The following is an 18,289-nucleotide window of genomic DNA, read 5'->3' on the forward strand; positions in this document are numbered from 1 at the left end:
GAGTCCACTAGGACTCCAAGATCCCTCTCTGTTACTACAATTGAGCCAGGTACCACCTATTTTATACCTGTGCATTTGGTTTTTCTTGCCTAAATGTAAGTTTACTTTCCTCACCTTTGAATTTCATTTTGTTAGATAGGGCCCAATGTTCAGGTATGTCAAGATTCTTCTGTATCTTGAGCCTGTCTGGGGTTATTGACTATGCCTGCCAGCTTAGATAATCCTGATGAGTTTTATTCTTAAATACTGACCTTGAGGTCTGCCTCCTGGGATATTAGGTCTTAAGTAAATGATGTGATACTTGTAATGTGTCTCACATGTAACTTTTATAATCATCATTTCTCCCAACTTCTTTTGCCAATAACATTTTAAAATCATACTTCAATCAACCACTGCATAAATCTGATGAAGTGAACTAAAACTTGTAGAAATTTAATGTGTTTTAATAAAAAATATTAAATCAGAAAGGGTGCTATCAGGCATTTCCTAATTTTTGGCTACCGTAGAATTAAAAGTTCTCTGCAATATGTAGTGGGAACTAAGAGAAGTATCCCTGAATGTACTGGTGCCTATGACATTAGGTTACAAACCCCTACTATTTTCATCATTTAAAATGAAAAAGAAAAGCAGAAAAGTTTGATAGATTTTCATATTCGGCTTTGGATCAAGGATAAGCCACGTACTTGCCTTTGAAAATATGACCCTCCGTAACCAGTAGAAATACATCTTAAAAATAAAACAATAAAAAACACCTTGGCAGGCACCAACAATCAAGACCAAGAACTGGTGATGACCTATAAAGCCCTAAATGGCCTGGGTCCGGGATATTTGAGGGAACACCTCCTACCAGCATCAAACTCCCTTCGTCCAGTGCGCTCACACAGGGAGGGTCTTCTCAGGGTGCCGCCGGTAAAAGATTGCCGGCGGATAACACGCAGGGGGAGGGCCTTCTCTGTGGGTGCGCCTGCCCTCTGGAACCAGCTCCCCGTGGAGCTTAGGACCACCCCTGACATTCGTTCATTCCGCCGGGACCTGAAGACCTGGCTCTTTGAGCTCTCTGGCCCAGGCTGAGAATTTTTAACTGAGGTTTTTAGTTAAGAGATAATTTAATCTTTTTTAATTGTTTTTTTAACTTTTGTATTTTGTACTGTTTGATTTTAAATACCCTGTAAACCGCCCTGAGTCCTTCGGGAAAGGGCGGTATATAAATTTAATAAATTTAATAAAATTAAAATTAAACTTAACATTTTATAACAGTCCTAATCAGAAGGTGGGTTGCTTCTTAAAATTTTAACATATATGTGGTGTAACAAGATGGTGGGTTTGTTGTCACTGTGAGTTGTGGGGGGCACGAAGGGAGGCTCAGCCAATCTCACTGTATACATGTTGTACTTTGATAATAAAGGTTCGTTCAGTAAAGTAATTGGGGGAGGGGTTAAACCCTGAAAGTCCAGATGTTAAAAAAGTACACTTGTAAGTGGGAGATTAAGGATTTTCTTACTGTGTTCCCTGAGGCAAATTTTTACTGTACAAGAATATCTCACAGACATTTCCTTCCATTCTCTACTTAACAAAAATGATGCCACCAGCCATCTAGTTTCAAATCCTCAGACCAGCCACTCATTAGTTTTGAAAAGCCCTTTAAAACATAGCTGGTGAAGATCTTTCTGCCCAAATGCTACCTTAATCAGCACCTTCCTTCAGGATGGTGGGGGAAGGGAGGGAGGGAGGAAGGCCAATATTTTAAATATAGTACAATAGAGCAGGGTAACAAAGAGGTTTGTGTCTGTATGATCCATACCATTCTTCTCAGAATCTCTTGCTTTGTTTCTTCACCACCAATTTGTATTTTCAGTTCATTCAGCAGATCCCCCCAAAGACATTCTTGGGTTTCATAAAAATGTAAGTATAATTTTCTATGAAGATTATAAATTTCAACCCAAATTTCAAAAACCATACATAATAGTGCCACCTTGATACTGGGCTAATACCCAGAACTGAAACAAATCAGTTCCTCTTCCTCTTTCTTTATCCAACCTTGAAACTCAGCTGGGAAAAGAAGGCACAGAGGTTCCTGATGCAAGAGTCTTCTGCAGTCTTACCTCCCATCTACTAAATCCTACAGCTTCGTAGTGCAACTGGGGAAAGTGGTTATTTATTATTTATTTATTTATTTTATTACATTTATATACCGTCCTTTCCCGAAGGACTCAGGGCGGTTTACAGGGTAATTAAAAACCAAAAATACAAAAGTTAAAAAAACCAAGTTTAAAAAAGATTAAATTTATGCCTACCTCTCTTAAGCAACCTGTTTCAGGATAATGCAACAGCTAGCCCAATTCTTCATACCAACTAGCAAGAGGGTATGTGATCAGAAGAGATGATGACTGCTATTCAAATGAGCAACCATATTGTGCTTGCTCGTTTTCATTTGTTCCTTCCCTCTCTACCTCATGTCAGGGAAGACCACCTTTTATTCCCCATGTCAAGCATTTCTGGCAGGCACAATTGTTTCCACTGCCTTGTCTGTAAAGGAGATGTTCTGAAGTAAAAGAAGATAAATGAGCATTTCAAGAGAAAAGTAACCATTATCTAATGTTTTTTTTCCCCTCTGGGGAGAGAGAACACAGATGAGCAATAGGATGAGATAGCTGTTCTTTCTAAGACCAATCGTTTGCCCTGCAAAGAGAGGGTAGGGTGGTACAAACAGCAAGTCCTTCCTGTTGTGGTAAGAGAAAGATAGTACAAATAGCCATGGCCTTACTTGCCAAATTATGTTGTGCCCACTGCCAGATAGCCAAATGTAGAGGTGGCACTGTCAGAGGGACACTAGGAGCTTCAAGTGCTGGCAAAAACCATTCTCTATCCATCCTGTTTCACTAAATCAGATGCTTTTATTTTTATTTTATAGGTAGCATTAAGTATAGATTTCCCCAAAGGGATAAATTTTTCATGGGGGTTACATTCTTAGTTTGTGTTTCATGTAGAAAAATGGTTGGTAAGGCTGTAGCTGCAACAGATACCTTTTGTGCTGTTCTGAGTCAGACAGCCTCAGTGTATTCATGGTTTTGGAGATGTGGGTTTGGCCCAGTAAGATTGTTGCCAAAGATTGAAGCAAAAACATGAGAGTTCAATTGAAGGCAGCTGTATAGTAGCATGGGCTAACCTCCCCTTTGTTTGAACTTATGTTTGTTTTTAAGTTTTTGCTATAAACCACCCAGAATTATTGTAAGATGAGTGGGAAAATAAGTAAATAAAAAGAATGTATTAGTCTAATGATCAGTTGGACAACACTTCCTAAAAAAAGGTATATACGCCAACTTTTTTCAATGAGATCTGACATTAGACAGCACACTATATATCCAATCACATTTTAATCTAGACTATTATGTGAACCTGGCCTGAGTATATCAGTTTATAAGTATTATCCATTATAGAAAAGGGGGCTGAGAAAACTACAGGTAAGTACAGTAGTTCACAATGGCTATTTCTGCCTATCCTACGTGCCTTTACCCTACCTCATGCCATAATTAAATTACTGCATTAAATACAGCAATTTTTTTCTTGTAGTCTTACGTTGATATGTACCATTTCTGTTGTTGTGAAAAGTGGACGGTTACCGGGGAGCAGTCATTCGTCATGATGTATTTTCAACCTGCTCACCGAATCGGGGAAACTCGTCTTAGCCAAAGTCACGCACAAGGCGTGTAGCATTTCACCCTCCCAGACGCGGATAACTTCGCCCACCAGAACATCCCCCCCCCCACCCCCAACCCCAGCCTCTTAAGAGGAAGGCGCCCGTCGCGCCTACTTTATATAGTGGTCTTCGGACTCGCCTCCGAAAGCTGGTTGGTAGACACCTGCCAAACCTCTGCGGTGATTGGGTGGCACGGGCGCTCATCAGCACGCCTGGTTCTGGTGCGGCCTGTGAGGCGCTGAGGGAGGCCATTGCGGCTCGAGAGTGTGTGAGAGCTCGATAAAGACGCGAAGCGGCTCGCCCGGGGGCACCAGAGGAGGTGAGGCGGGAGTGGAGGGGTGAGGCTCTCGGCGGGGCGGCCGGGCAGGCGGGGCGGCCGAGGGGCTTGGCGATGACAGCGGCAGGAGCGGCGCCCCCTCTATAGGGCTTTAGCCCCCCCCTCCCCTCCCCCACCCGGCGGTTTGCCTGGAAAGTTTCCCCGGCATCGCGTCGCCTCTTCGGCCTCCCGGCTGGGCGCGGGTACCGCAGAGGCTCCGCTTGGGGCTCCAGGCAAAGCTTCCTGTCTTGGCGCTCCCCCCGCCCTGTTGCCGCGGCGCGCCTCTTCTGCGCTCTGGTGCCTGGAAAAGGGGGCCCCTCGCTCGCCCTTGCACAGAACCCGTCGCGCCTGAAGCAAACCCCCGTCTGGGTCCGTAGGGACAGAGCCCAGTCCGGCGTCTCGCAGGAACTCCCCCCCCCTCCCCTCCTGCCCGGTCGGTTGTCGTCAGGCTGGCTGGACCTGAGCTCTGACTCGGTAACGAACGGCGTATGTTACGCCCGTTCTTCGGTCGACAGCGCTGCCTCTCCCTTGGCGCTGTGGCCTTTCAACTGTGGGCAGCTCGTTGGAGGTGGTCTTGGTAGCTGCTGGTGCTCTTCTTATCTGGCGACTGGAGTGATTGATCGGAGGGTAGAGCGAGGCACTACGAGTGGGTGGCCGGGTGGGTGGGTGGGTTGAACAACTTTGAGGGGCAAATTTTATTGCTAAGCACATTGGTTTGTGCTTAGATTGTAAGCCGCCCTGAGTCTTCGGAGAAGGGCGGGATATAAATGGGATTTTAAAAAAAAATGATTTCAAAATCATGAGGGCAAAGCAGGGAAAGGCATTCCTTTCCACCCATTTTTTTTTAAAAAAAAAAAACCTGTTTCAGCAGGGACTGATGCGGGAAAGGCATCCCGAAGTAAATAAGTTCCGAGTCTTGACTTGGGGATAGTTTTTGCCCACACCGTATCAAGAAACCAGGCTTTTGAATTCGCAATGTTTTCCGTTCTGCCAACAGTCACCCGTAGAGAAAAATATAAACCGATAACTGAACTACATGATAGGTCAAACATATTTCAGGCATCATCATCTACTTTGAACCAATCGTAGATGAGAGAGATTTACAGAGTGAATAGAATCTTCTCTTATTTTCTTTTTTTTATTTTCTATAGAGAGTAGAAACTGACAGGGGTGATGAGGGACCTCTTGGCAGGAAATCCTCCCCATAGTGTCCTCTCTCTCCAAGGTGAGATTTTTGGTTTTTTTTTAGTTTTTTTCCATATATTTTGTTGCTCCTAAGAGTTAAGAAATAGGTAAGCGCAAGCAGCAGTAACTCCTGTTCCTGTCTTTTCAGGGTGCAGCTTTGGTTATAACAGGAAAAGGAGAGCTGGCCTCAGTGCTGCCCATTGAGAAAGCAAGAGTAGTTGTTCTTGCTCTCTTTGCCTAGACAGCATTCAGGGAAATCTCAGAAGGATGGTGTCACTTACTATCTATATTCAGATGTACTATCATTTTGAATGATGTTGGGAGGATTACACTTAAATCGCTTCAGAGGTCCATATCACCAAGGGAAAGAAGGTTAAGGAACAAGTTAGGTTGACAGTTCCTCCTCCAAATAAAGTCTTCTCTCGATAACCCTTCTCTTACTTGTTTGCTCTTCTTTGTTCTGTATAGTAAGATGAGGAAACTAGACAGTTACCTTATTTTTGGGTTGACTCACTCTCAGTGTCCCTTTTAAACATCGCATACATTGCCCCCCAAGTGAGGCTAAGCTGGCAAGCAAGAAATTACACAGCAGCAGCCATGATTTATGTAGCTTTTCATGTCCAGAAAATCGTAGGAAGTTGGTAGATTACATGCCTCTGACAAGTTACTTGCCCTCCAAGAAAATTCAGTTTTCTGAGCTGTAGCTGTACCAGATTTACATGGTAGAGAATTATGCTCCTGCCACAATCCTGTTGCTTCATCAGTTAATAAAAAATGGTGAGTGAGTGAACAAAATATACTGCTATTGCTATTATCTGAAGGAACAGGGCCCAGAAAACATGAACAAGAGGGGTTATTGGTAGGATAAGGTATTTCTTTCCTGTAATTAACATGCTGTTCTTAACACTCATTCCTTCAGCTGTGCTATCCAGGAGAAACGTGATAAAGAAAGCTGTAGTTACTACTTCTATATACAATCCTTCAGCTTTTCTTTTTTGTATAATATGCTGCTTTGCATTCTGTAACTTGGTCAATGCTGCAAGAAGAATTTATTTATTATATCTTATTCCAAGAGCAGTCCAGATTTTATGAAGGATTCACTTGGTTGCACCCAATCTTATTTGAGGATCAGAGTAGTATTTATGTTAATAATGTGAGTGTAGTTTTGGTCTCCTTAAAGTAAAAGGTGGAAGTCCCATAATGTACCTTCCTATGCAAAGTTCTTTTTAAAAATTGACACCCACCCCCTCCTTTACATCTTACAGTTATTTCTTTCAGTTTCAAGCAAAAAGTCCAAAAGAGGTTTTCAAGTAGAAACAAAACTAAATTCTTTTCTTTAGCCAAAGCAATCAGTTTTGCCCACTCTGCCAACTCCATTAACTTTATCATTCATTCTTCTATTGTAGGAATTTGTAAATCCTTCCATCGCTCTCCATACAAAAGTCTTGCTGCTGCTGTTATATATAAAACAAAATCCCATGTTTTTTTTTTCTGTTTATCAAACCTAAAAAAAACCCCTCTCTGGTTTCAATTGTGCATTTATTGTAAGAATTCTCTGAATTAAAGTACATATCTGAACCCTATATTTGCACAGTTGTCTTACATGTCCACCAAAAATACCTTCACACTGATTACATTTCCAACATATATTTGACACACCCTTATACACCAATCTTTACATCTTTCATGGACCTTCTTCCTCTTTGTTCCCATGCTGGGTAAAACATATTCCTAGCTTTCACATTCCAGCCCACAGAACTGCAGTTTCCTTTTTTGTTGTTGTTATTGTATTTAGTTATTTTAGTTTTACCTCTCTTCATCCCCCCTTTAATTTGTAACTAAGGAATGAGCTGCTTTAATATTGTGAAGCTGAACCATGAGTTGTTTCCTGCTACAGAGTTTGTATTAACTTACTGAGGAAGAAAACCAACTTCTCTATTGCTTTGATTAGAAGTACTCCTCGTTTAATGACTGCTCTGTTTAGTGACCATTCAAAATTATAGGGCTGACAAAGTAACTATGAACTTTATAAACTCATGTTTACAACCGCTGCAGCATCCCCATGGTCCTGCGATCAAGATTTGGGTGCTTCACAATCTAGTGAGCATTTACGATTACAAGCAGAGTCGGTGGAGAAGCCAGCAGTAAAATCACAAGTCACAGTCATGTAATATCTCACATAATGACCACATTACTTGTCAAGGAAGTTGCTGGTCCCAGTTATGGTCATAAGCGAAAGCTAACTGAAGTGTGTCCTCAGAGCTATGATGATACCATAAGAAAAAAAAAAAGTCTCTGTGTTAATGTCATAGAAGAGAATTGGGAGGGGGAAGTCAAGTCATTTGTGTGTCCAAATTTCTGGGAAATCAAAAGAAAGAGGTAGCAGCAATTCCTAAAAGGAAAAGGCAGGTATTGGTGACCGGTCCACACCAAAACCAACCAGTGAGGTTTGCCTTCCCTGCTTGGATGGGAAGGGCAATTAGCAGGTGAAGAACCAGGCAAGTCTTGCAGTGGGTTTAGTCCAGGCTGAGCAGCAGCCTGACCCATTGCCAGCTTGCTACATTTTCTGATACTGGTTTGGAATGCCTGATATGGAAGAAACATCTGGGAGCATCACGGGAGGCAAGCAACCTAGGCTGCAATGCTCAATTATACCGAGTTGGATGCAGCGGGGAGGGGATAGTACTGTAGTTTAGTGATTGACTATATCAGACATGTCAAACACAAGGCCCGGGGGCCGGATATGGCCCGCGAAGTGGTTTCATGTGGCCCGCGAAGCCATCCTGGCAACAGTGAGGGAACGGCCCCCACTGCATTGGCCCTGGCCCAGAGACCCTCCTTCTGCCAGAGACGCTCAGATCTGTCCCACTCCTGCCCAGGCCCCCATAGGCACCCTTGATGCGAACGATGTAGAGCTGGCCACGCCCACCCAGTAGGCCATACACACTCTAGCCATGCCCACCCAGTAGGCCACGCCCACCCTGGCCATACCCACCCGGCCCCCTGAGGGCAACCACAATGCTGATGCGGCCCTCAATGAAATTGAGTTTGACACCCCTGGACTATATGAACTACATTGGAATATTTTGGGTCGGGTAAGATGAAAAGCACTCCTCTAAACCACTAAAAATTGCTCGCAGTTGATGTGCTCCCTATTGGAATTAATTGGACCAATACTCTGACTCAGTATAAGGCATATTCAGAAACCCTCTCTGCTGCTTAGCTCAGAGGGTGACGGTGACCAGAGTTTTTTTCTTCTTTTCTCACTAAGCAGATTCCTGAGTGAAATCTTTCCTCCCTGCAGTACCCATAGAGGCCAAGGAAGAAAGAATAAATAAAAGCTGGTGCTGCCCTCTCTTGTTTCCACACTACTTTTTTTCATTTTCCGTAGCAAAGTGTTATGGTTGAGGGGAGGAGCTGGAAACTTCCTGCTTTTTTGTGTTCTTTCAGCATCAGCTGTGGGACAAAGAAAAGGAGGAACAATTGCTAATTATTGTTTGATTACCTCTTCTCACCACAGGGTTTCCTTTATAATAAAAGGGGCAGTATTAAATAGCCTTTCCAAATACCTGTGTATGCAGTGTACTCTCTAGTTTGGCACAGAGGAAAGAGGAAGAGCTTTTATTTTCCTGCTTTATAAAGAGCCCTTTCAAAATGAAATAGCAAACCAAATAAGTAATTTTGAAAAACGAGTAGTATAAAACGGCATATAAAAGAAAAAAATATATATATGCTGAAAGTCTTCGGGTGTGCAGTACGGACATATCACAATTATTTTTATTCCTCCAGAGTACTATTTTTAAAAATGTGAAAAAGCAATGTAAGCTGATATACTTCCATGCTTCCAGTTATGTGCAAGGGCTTTTCATTCATATAAACACACAACCCCACAAAATATTAACAAAAACAAAAGAACACTGGCATCTTTTTCAATATTCTTGGATCAAAAATACATTAATCTACTTTGTATTGAAGTGCTGTTTTGTATTAAATGTTAGTTCATTAATAATACAATATTATTTATGACATAAATCTCACTGTTCAGTAACAGATTCCTCCATATGTTCGTTTAGGAAATTCATTGATTTTAACTTTCAAGAGTTAACTTCTGCCCAACCTTTCTTTTATGTAGCCACTTTTGCGTCCCTGAAGTATTATTTAAAATACTTATCCATAGAAAGAGGATAGAAATTAAACCGTTGAAGCTGTAGTAATTGTTTAATGCAATAGCATATCTATTGCTCTGACTTTGATTTGCAGTCACTCTTGTGTGAGATTTATAGCTGTCTTCTAAATAGTATAGAATATTGATATGTTAAATAGTTTACTTGTAAATAGGATTATTTATGTAACAGAGATTTATCTTCTATTTTTTATTTATTTGAGTCATTTATTTAAGCTGTCATAGTTGGTGACTCTGATATTCTAAATATCAGAAAAGAACAAGAAAAATAATAAAAAAAACAACTCATGTTCATGTCACAGTACAAATTCTTTGGAGGGGAAAAACCAGATCTTTACAGGCTCTACAGAAAGCTAAAAGGATCATCATTTCAAAGGTCAGACATAGCAACAGAGAAGGTCCAATTAGGCATTGTTGCAACAGAGTAGAGACCTGAAGCATCCTTATCTTCTATGATCTTATAGAATGGGCCATTAGTATGTTACTTGCTACTTTTAAAGTTTATTAATTATAGTTTTTTCTGCTGTTCTTAGTCACTGAATCTAATATTTATGCAATGTCAACATTGTTCTGAGAAATTTCATTTGTTCAAGGCTATGCAATGAATGCATAGCTTAAGTGAGGTTACAAATTAAATTCAAACTCAATATATTTTCCAATAAAACTTCATAATAGTGTTATAAGCAGCTGATATGTATTCTGGAGCTTCAAATATATGCTTTTCTGGGAACAAATCTATTACACCTCAAACCTATAAAAAAATCACTCAGAACTAAACCACACTAAGTTCAGTAAAATTTGCTTTGAGGTATACACAGAAAGAAAATCCTTTCTAGTATTTCAGGTAAGTATGATTTATAAATTGGTCTTGGTTGTAATATATACGGTCTTCAACTTACGACCACAATTGGGTGCAAAAGTTTCTAAGCAAGGCAGTTGTTAAATAAGCCATGCTCCATTTTACAACTTTTTTTGCCATGGTTCTTAAGTGATTCACTGCAGTTAAGTAAATCACATGATCATTAAGCAATTCTGGCTTCACCTGTTGACTTTGCTTGCTCAAGGCTAAGCTGGGAAGGTCACAAATGGTGATCACATAACTGGAACACTGAAACCATTGTTAATACATGCCAAATGCCTTAATTTTGATCATGTGACTATGGGGATGCTGCAACAATTGTGAGTGTGAAGACCAGTCATAAGTCGCTTTTTCAGTAGAGTTATAACTTTGGTCACTAAATGAATGGCTGCAAGTCAAGGACTACTTGTATAAGGACTACAAATGTACCAAAAGCAAATAATTATGCTATGTTTCTATGTATCTACTAGAGTATTTAAAATATGAAAATGTCTTTAATGGAATATTAAAATATATGTTTTTTTGTATTCTAAATTAATTAAATAAAATTAATTAAAATGGATTATTACATTCAGAATATATCAGTTCTCTGTACTTCATTTTTGGAATATGAGCAACAGTACATTGGCTTTCAAAATAGTATTTAGAATAGAGATCCTTGCATAGAAAAACGTATGGTTTGGTTGCACTTGTGGTATATTGATTCAGAGAAAAGGAAAAAAAAGTTTAAATGTACAGTAGAACCAAAATAGAATGGCTGTAGGAAAAGAAAATTAATATATACTGTATAATGTGAATATAATGGAAATTATAGCTGCAAAGAATATAATCAAACAAGATCAGAAATGTTTAAAAGAAGCAGAGAAAATACAGAGTGATTTTGATGAAATGGGCTAAACAAGAAGCTTCCAGCAGAGAATGGAAATGATGAAATCATTTGAGAGATAATTCAATGAGAGAATGTTGGAAGGATGCTTTTAGAGATTTATATGGGAATGAAATGATACATCGAAGAATAAAATTGAAATAAATGCTAGTGTCCAAATGAAAATTGGTGAAAGGGAAGTCATAAATGCTGAAATAATATTGAAAAAGGCAGTGAGTCAGATAATTGGTGCAGCAATTGGAAAATGTTAAATTATTGGTGTTTTTATGGAGCGGCTATCTGACTTGTTTAATGTATGTGTGACAATTGTGTTTGTTCTAACATGATGACAAGCATTAATGCAAAAACTACAGAAGCATTAGCAGCTTAGCTTGTTAAATGTATAGGCCAGGAGTAGGCAACCTTGGCTCTTTTATGACTCGTGGACTTCAACTCCCAGAATTTCTGAGCCAGCCAAGCATACTTGAAAGTCTATTAGAGATGACAATGAACAAAATTTGAGAAGTGCAATTTTACTTTCTGCTGGGGAGAAGATGTGGAGACCAGAGTTTTGCTCTTTAGAAGATCATTGAATGAATGAGTGAATGTTATTGTAATCACAGGTCTTAAAATATTAAGGCATGAACATTTTAAAATATAATAACAATAGGTAATCCTCAACTTACAACAATTGGGGCTGGATTTTTGGTTCTAACTTCTTGTGGTCATGCATAAAGGCACCATGGAAATCATGTTAAGCAAATTGGGTGTTTTTTGCCAGAAACCCACAAAAAAACCCCTTGCAAATCATAGTCACATAACCATGGGACATTGCAACCAGTTTTAAATGTGAACTAGTTGGCTAGTGCCTGAAATGTGACCATGTGATTGGGGAGCAGCATAACTTTGAGGATGCATCATAAGTAGCTTTATAAAATTCTCATAACTTTGAAGTTGTTAAATGACCAGTCATAAGTTAAGAACTATCTGTAATATGAAAATTAAAAAAAATTAAGCCTAGAGCTACAACTAAGTTCAACATCTCTTTCTAATTTTAATAAAAATAAGATTAAAATAGTGATTTGATTACTAATACAAGACTATAGACTGCTAATATCAAGGTTAATATTCTCTGCATTAGAGGTAGCCAATTGTTAATAATGTGGCCTTGCATTTTTGTTCTTATTGTTCCTTAAAAGCACATATAACATAATATTCACTGAAAAATGTATAGTTATGAAAAGTTTGTTGTATGATAGTTGATATAGGAAAAGTGTGTGATAATTGGCTTCAGGTATGTAACGTGAATGCAATTTGAAGTTTGGTTGTTGAATGCAATAAGACAGTTGAATGATGGGAATAAACCATGTGATGCAATGGAATAAATGCATATTACATAGTTCAACATTGAGTAAGGAGATACGTTTGTTGGAGATATGAATGTGTGTATACATTTGTATGTGAGTAATTTGCAGTGCATCCACTACCTTGGTTAGGGACCATTCAAAAATGTGGTGGTAATGATAGTAAAAAAATAAATAATTTTCCAACCAGTGCATACTAAGAGCAAATTTTATGCAGCTGACAAGAAAAGCCTTCAGTGTGAAGCTGATTAAGGTCTAGACAGTTTCAAGCAGCAGCATCAGAAAACTAATTAAGGCACAGAGCTGAACTTCTTAAGCGATAGTTAGCATTTTTTAAGGAAGTGCTGCATGTGTGTAGTAGGGGAACAGTTCAAGAAGAGATTGTTTTAGTAATTGTCTATTCCATTTGGAGACAAAGGGTTCAGGCTTTGTATCTGTATCTCTGAATGAGATACTGTATCTTTATCTGAATGAGATGACAGTAAACGGTATTCTTCACAACATCCCTCTCTTTCTCTAATTTAGTGATCAGGAATAACTTTCAGGCCGAACCTAGTAGGCTGCCAACATGGCAGAAATTGGATAAATGAGGGCATTTAGGAACCAGCAAAATCTTAACTTTTGTCAAGCTGAGCATAGCATTTTTTTTCAATGCAAAAATAACATTTTACCATCCATACTGCTGCAAGGCAGATATTCCAAAATTCCATTAACTGAGCAGAGCTGCCCCTGTGGTGACAAGGAGATCAAAACCATTGTAAATTCCACAGGAGTATCAGATTTGCTTATATTCTATCTTTAATATCTAAATTTTCAGGACAGATGGACACCTATGTGAACTATCTTCAGAATACATTTAGAACACATGTGGAGCAACCAAATTCTGTGTTGCTGCAATTAAAATACCGTATATACTTGAGTATAAGCCGACTCGAGTATAAGCCGAGACCCCCAATTTCACCCCCAAAAACTGGAAAAAGTTATTGACTCGAGTATAAGCCGATCCGCCGTTCTGCAAGCCTCTGCCGCCAGCAGAGGCTCGATCCACCATTTTGCAAGCCTGAATACACAGGAATACCCTGTGTGGCCGCGGCTCGTCGGCAGGTCTCCGTTCCTCCTGCCGACCTTTGGGGAGGTTTGGGCGCCTCCCCAAACCTCGGCAGGTCTCCGTTCCTCCTGCCGACCTTTGGGGAGGTTTGGGCGCCTCCCCAAACCTCGGCAGGTCTCCGTTCCTCCGCGCAGACCTGCCGACCTTTGGGGAGGTTTGGGCGCCTCCCCAAACGTCCCCAAACCTTGGCAGGTCTCCGTTCCTGTTTGGGGAGGTTTGGGCGCCTCCCCAAACCTCCCCAAACCTCGGCAGGTCTCCGTTCCTCCGCGCAGACCTGCCGACCTTTGGGGAGGTTTGGGCGCCTCCCCAAACGTCCCCAAACCTCGGCAGGTCTCCGTTCCTGTTTGGGGAGGTTTGGGCGCCTCCCCAAACGTCCCCAAACCTCGGCAGGTCTCCGTTCCTCCGCGCAGACCTGCCGACCTTTGGGGAGGTTTGGGCGCCTCCCCAAACGTCCCCAAACCTCGGCAGGTCTCCGTTCCTGTTTGGGGAGGTTTGGGCGCCTCCCCAAACGTCCCCAAACCTCGGCAGGTCTCCGTTCCTCCGCGCAGACCTGCCGACCTTTGGGGAGGTTTGGGCGCCTCCCCAAACGTCCCCAAACCTCGGCAGGTCTCCGTTCCTGTTTGGGGAGGTTTGGGCGCCTCCCCAAACGTCCCCAAACCTCGGCAGGTCTCCGTTCCTGTTTGGGGAGGTTTGGGCGCCTCCCCAAACCTCCCCAAACCTCCCCAAACCTCGGCAGGTCTCCGTTCCTCCGCGCAGACCTGCCGAGGTTTGGGGAGGTTTGGGGAGGCGCCCAAACCTCCCCAAAGGTCGGCAGGAAGAACGGAGACCTGCCGAGGTTTGGGGAGGTTTGGGGAGGCGCCCAAACCTCCCCAAAGGTCGGCAGGTCTGCGCGGAGGAACGGAGACCTGCCGAGGTTTGGGGACGTTTGGGGAGGCGCCCAAACCTCCCCAAAGGTCGGCAGGTCTGCGCGGAGGAACGGAGACCTGCCGAGGTTTGGGGACGTTTGGGGAGGCGCCCAAACCTCCCCAAAGGTCGGCAGGTCTGCGCGGAGGAACGGAGACCTGCCGAGGTTTGGGGAGGTTTGGGGAGGCGCCCAAACCTCCCCAAACAGGAACGGAGACCTGCCGAGGTTTGGGGGCGTTTGGGGAGGCGCCCAAACCTCCCCAAAGGTCGGCAGGTCTGCGCGGAGGAACGGAGACCTGCCGAGGTTTGGGGAGGTTTGGGGAGGCGCCCAAACCTCCCCAAACAGGAACGGAGACCTGCCGAGGTTTGGGGAGGTTTGGGGAGGCGCCCAAACCTCCCCAAACAGGAACGGAGACCTGGGGAGGTTTGGGGAGGCGCCCAAACCTTCCCAAACGTCGGCAGGTCTGCGCGGAGGAACGGAGACCTGCCGAGGTTTGGGGAGGTTTGGGGAGGCGCCCAAAGCTCCCCAAACAGGAACGGAGACCTGCCGAGGTTTGGGGACGTTTGGGGAGGCGCCCAAACCTCCCCAAAGGTCGGCAGGTCTGCGCGGAGGAACGGAGACCTGCCGAGGTTTGGGGACGTTTGGGGAGGCGCCCAAACCTCCCCAAACGTCGGCAGGTCTGCGCGGAGGAACGGAGACCTGCCGAGGTTTGGGGAGGTTTGGGGAGGCGCCCAAACCTCCCCAAACAGGAACGGAGACCTGCCGAGGTTTGGGGACATTTGGGGAGGCGCCCAAACCTCCCCAAAGGTCGGCAGGTCTGCGCGGAGGAACGGAGACCTGCCGAGGTTTGGGGAGGTTTGGGGAGGCGCCCAAACCTCCCCAAACAGGAACGGAGACCTGCCGAGGTTTGGGGAGGTTTGGGGAGGCGCCCAAACCTCCCCAAACAGGAACGGAGACCTGGGGAGGTTTGGGGAGGCGCCCAAACCTTCCCAAACGTCGGCAGGTCTGCGCGGAGGAACGGAGACCTGCCGAGGTTTGGGGAGGCGCCCAAACCTCCCCAAAGGTCGGCAGGAGGAACGGAGACCTGCCGAGGTTTGGGGAGGCGCCCAAACCTCCCCAAAGGTCGGCAGGAGGAACGGAGACCTGCCGAGGTTTGGGGAGGTTTGGGGAGGCGCCCAAACCTCCCCAAACGTCGGCAGGTCTGCGCGGAGGAACGGAGACCTGCCGAGGTTTGGGGAGGCGCCCAAACCTCCCCAAACGTCGGCAAGTCTCCGTTCCTCCGCGCCCTGCCTGCCTGCTTCTTTCCGCTGCGGAAAGAAGCAGGCAGGCAAGGCGCGGAGTTTGGGGAGGTGCGCGCGCACCTCCCCAAACCTCCCCAAACTTCGGCAGGTCTCGGACGGCGGTGGCTTGGGAGAGGTGCGGGCGATCCCGGAAGCACCAAAGCCTCGGCCGCGCACAAGTCCTCGGTAAGTTTTTTTGTTGACTGGAGTATAAGCCGAAGTGGAATTTTTCAGCCCAAAAAGTGGGCTGAAAAATTCGGCTTATACTCAAGTATATACGGTAAGCATAAATGGTCACAGAACTGACCACTTGTTTTATTTTTCACTTAGGTTAATATACATTCTAACTATCTTGTTTTAGATGATACATACTTTTACTTAATAGATAGTAATATTTTACACTTGCACAGGAATTAACACACATTTTAGTAGTGTATACTGCATTTTTATTTGTTATTTTAGTTTGTTATTTTAGATTAAATAAATTTATTTTACTTTGATGTTGTATTTTTTCAAACATTGCTGGTTATTGATTGAATAAACAGTATTTTGATTCACAGTGACCATTTCACTGAACGAAAATCATGATAGATACGGTTGTCAATTAAAGAGGAGTGAATGTTTTTAAGATTCATATGCATGAAAAACTAGAGCAAGTGGATGAATTTGTGTACCTTCATAGAAAATGGAAATTAAAGATGGGGATAGGGCTACAGATATAATTTATGTGTACAAGTGCTGATATTTATAAATAGACTATATATAACTTGTGAGAAATATTTGTAAGCAGCAAAAGTGTCTGTGGACAAAAAAAATCTGTTTTTACCCATTCTGTGTTGGGTGTGTCAGTGTAGTTGGGTCTGTCAGGAGAAACATAAAGCTGATCTGTTTGTACTAGAATAGAGTACTTGAAATTTGTGCGGTAAAGCTAACATTACCACACAAATTTTAAGTACTGTTGTAAATTAAATACAAAACTGTATCACATACATAAGTAAATTAAGGTAGATTGATCAATGAGAATCAAATTGTAAAACAAATATATGAAGAAAAAGTGAATGGCTTACAGAGAGGGGAAAAACTGAGAAAATTGATTGTATGGAGTTGATGAGAAGCTTAAAAATAGTAATTGTATGAAGTTGTGTATGAACATGATGGAAGCAAAGATGATTTGCTAGACTGGAAACATTTGGAGAAATATTACAAATAGTGTTGGTGTAATCTTTGGACTATTTTTTCTCTTATTTATTAATTTTTGCCTTTTAATTTCTTTTGCTGATTATATCTTTTTCTGTTCCTTTGTTTTCCATATTCCCCAAAAGGAACACAGCAAGCTCTACGCATGTGTTCATCATTCTCACTTTCTTTTACTTCTTACACATTAGAGATTGAAAGATTTCAGTCTTTATGGGAAAGGTTTTCCTATAAAATTGAAAAGTTGTCTTTACTAGGTAAACTTATATATCAATATATAAAGAGTTTTATTGTACAGTATTTCATAAAATAATAAAATAAACTTCAAACAGTCTTTTGTTTTCACAACAGATTTGTGACAGTAGTTATTTGATGCATTTGCAGTGGAACAGTACTTCGCTTTTGATTTAGACATTGGATTAAAACATGACCAGCTGTAGTTTGGTGTTAATCACTATTAGAAGATTTTGCTTTGAAGTTCCCTATTTAACAAAAATAGTATGAATTGCATAGTATTATTATGTCCTGTTAATGCAAGATGTGGTTCTTGATTTAATTTCTTTCCATCCTATACTTTGAATTGCCAAAAATATTAAAATACAGTATTTCATATAATTTTTAGAGGGAGAAAAATGAAATCACAAACTTTCTGATGTTGATTTAATGTAGTTGTGCATAAAATTCAAATTCATGTCAGTAATATTCAAAAACTAGTTGTCTATATTCAGTTGTACTAGAAAAGTCTACAGCTTATGCAGGAAGCTGGTTGATGGAAAACAGGAAGGAATAGGGAAGGAATACAAACAGAATACGCAAAAGAGTATTTTGGCACCTGTTCATTGCATAGAAAACAGTACACACGATATGTTCTTGATATTGACAGATGGAGAATTCTAGACACATTTAAAAATATCTGTTTGCTCGCACATTTATTTCCATTTTTTTCAGTTTTCTTCTTGGTTCTTTCAGAGCTGTCACTTTCAGCTTTGGATGCTTGGAAATTACAGTCCTGAATTCTTGAAGGTTGACCATCACAATTTCAGGCCCAATATTCAGAATAGCTGAAAAAGTGGTAAGAATATGCCTAGTGTTAATACACACTTTCAAAGAGCAACCAGAATTCATATAATTGACTACGTTTAGGTTCTAAAACATCCTGTCTACCAAACAAATTAGGGCTGGTTCATAATACATGGATATCTACATGTACATGATGAGTTACATATGTCAGTGAGCTGTTTCATGCTGCAAAGGAAAGATGTGATTCTTTTTATCAAGGTAATAAAGATGTAATATTTACCTTGAAGGAATACTTTTTAGCATCTTAAAGCTTC

General features: G+C 41.9%; 1 protein-coding gene across 2 annotated transcripts in view; it reads left to right on the top strand.

Annotated features, from left to right (window-relative positions):
* The first annotated feature begins 3,925 nt into the window (after positions 1-3,925).
* MAPK9 (mitogen-activated protein kinase 9) overlaps positions 3,926-18,289 on the top strand; it is a 57,409-nt gene continuing 43,045 nt past the window's right edge. For both annotated transcript variants that reach the window (XM_083353571.1, XM_083353570.1), the window contains exon 1: positions 3,926-4,016. The gene's annotated coding sequence lies outside the window, so the exon portion shown is untranslated. The remainder of the gene's footprint in view (positions 4,017-18,289) is intronic.

This window comes from Vipera ursinii (genome assembly GCF_947247035.1).
Source record: "Vipera ursinii genome assembly, chromosome: 2".
In the NCBI taxonomy this organism is placed as follows: domain Eukaryota; kingdom Metazoa; phylum Chordata; class Lepidosauria; order Squamata; family Viperidae; genus Vipera; species Vipera ursinii.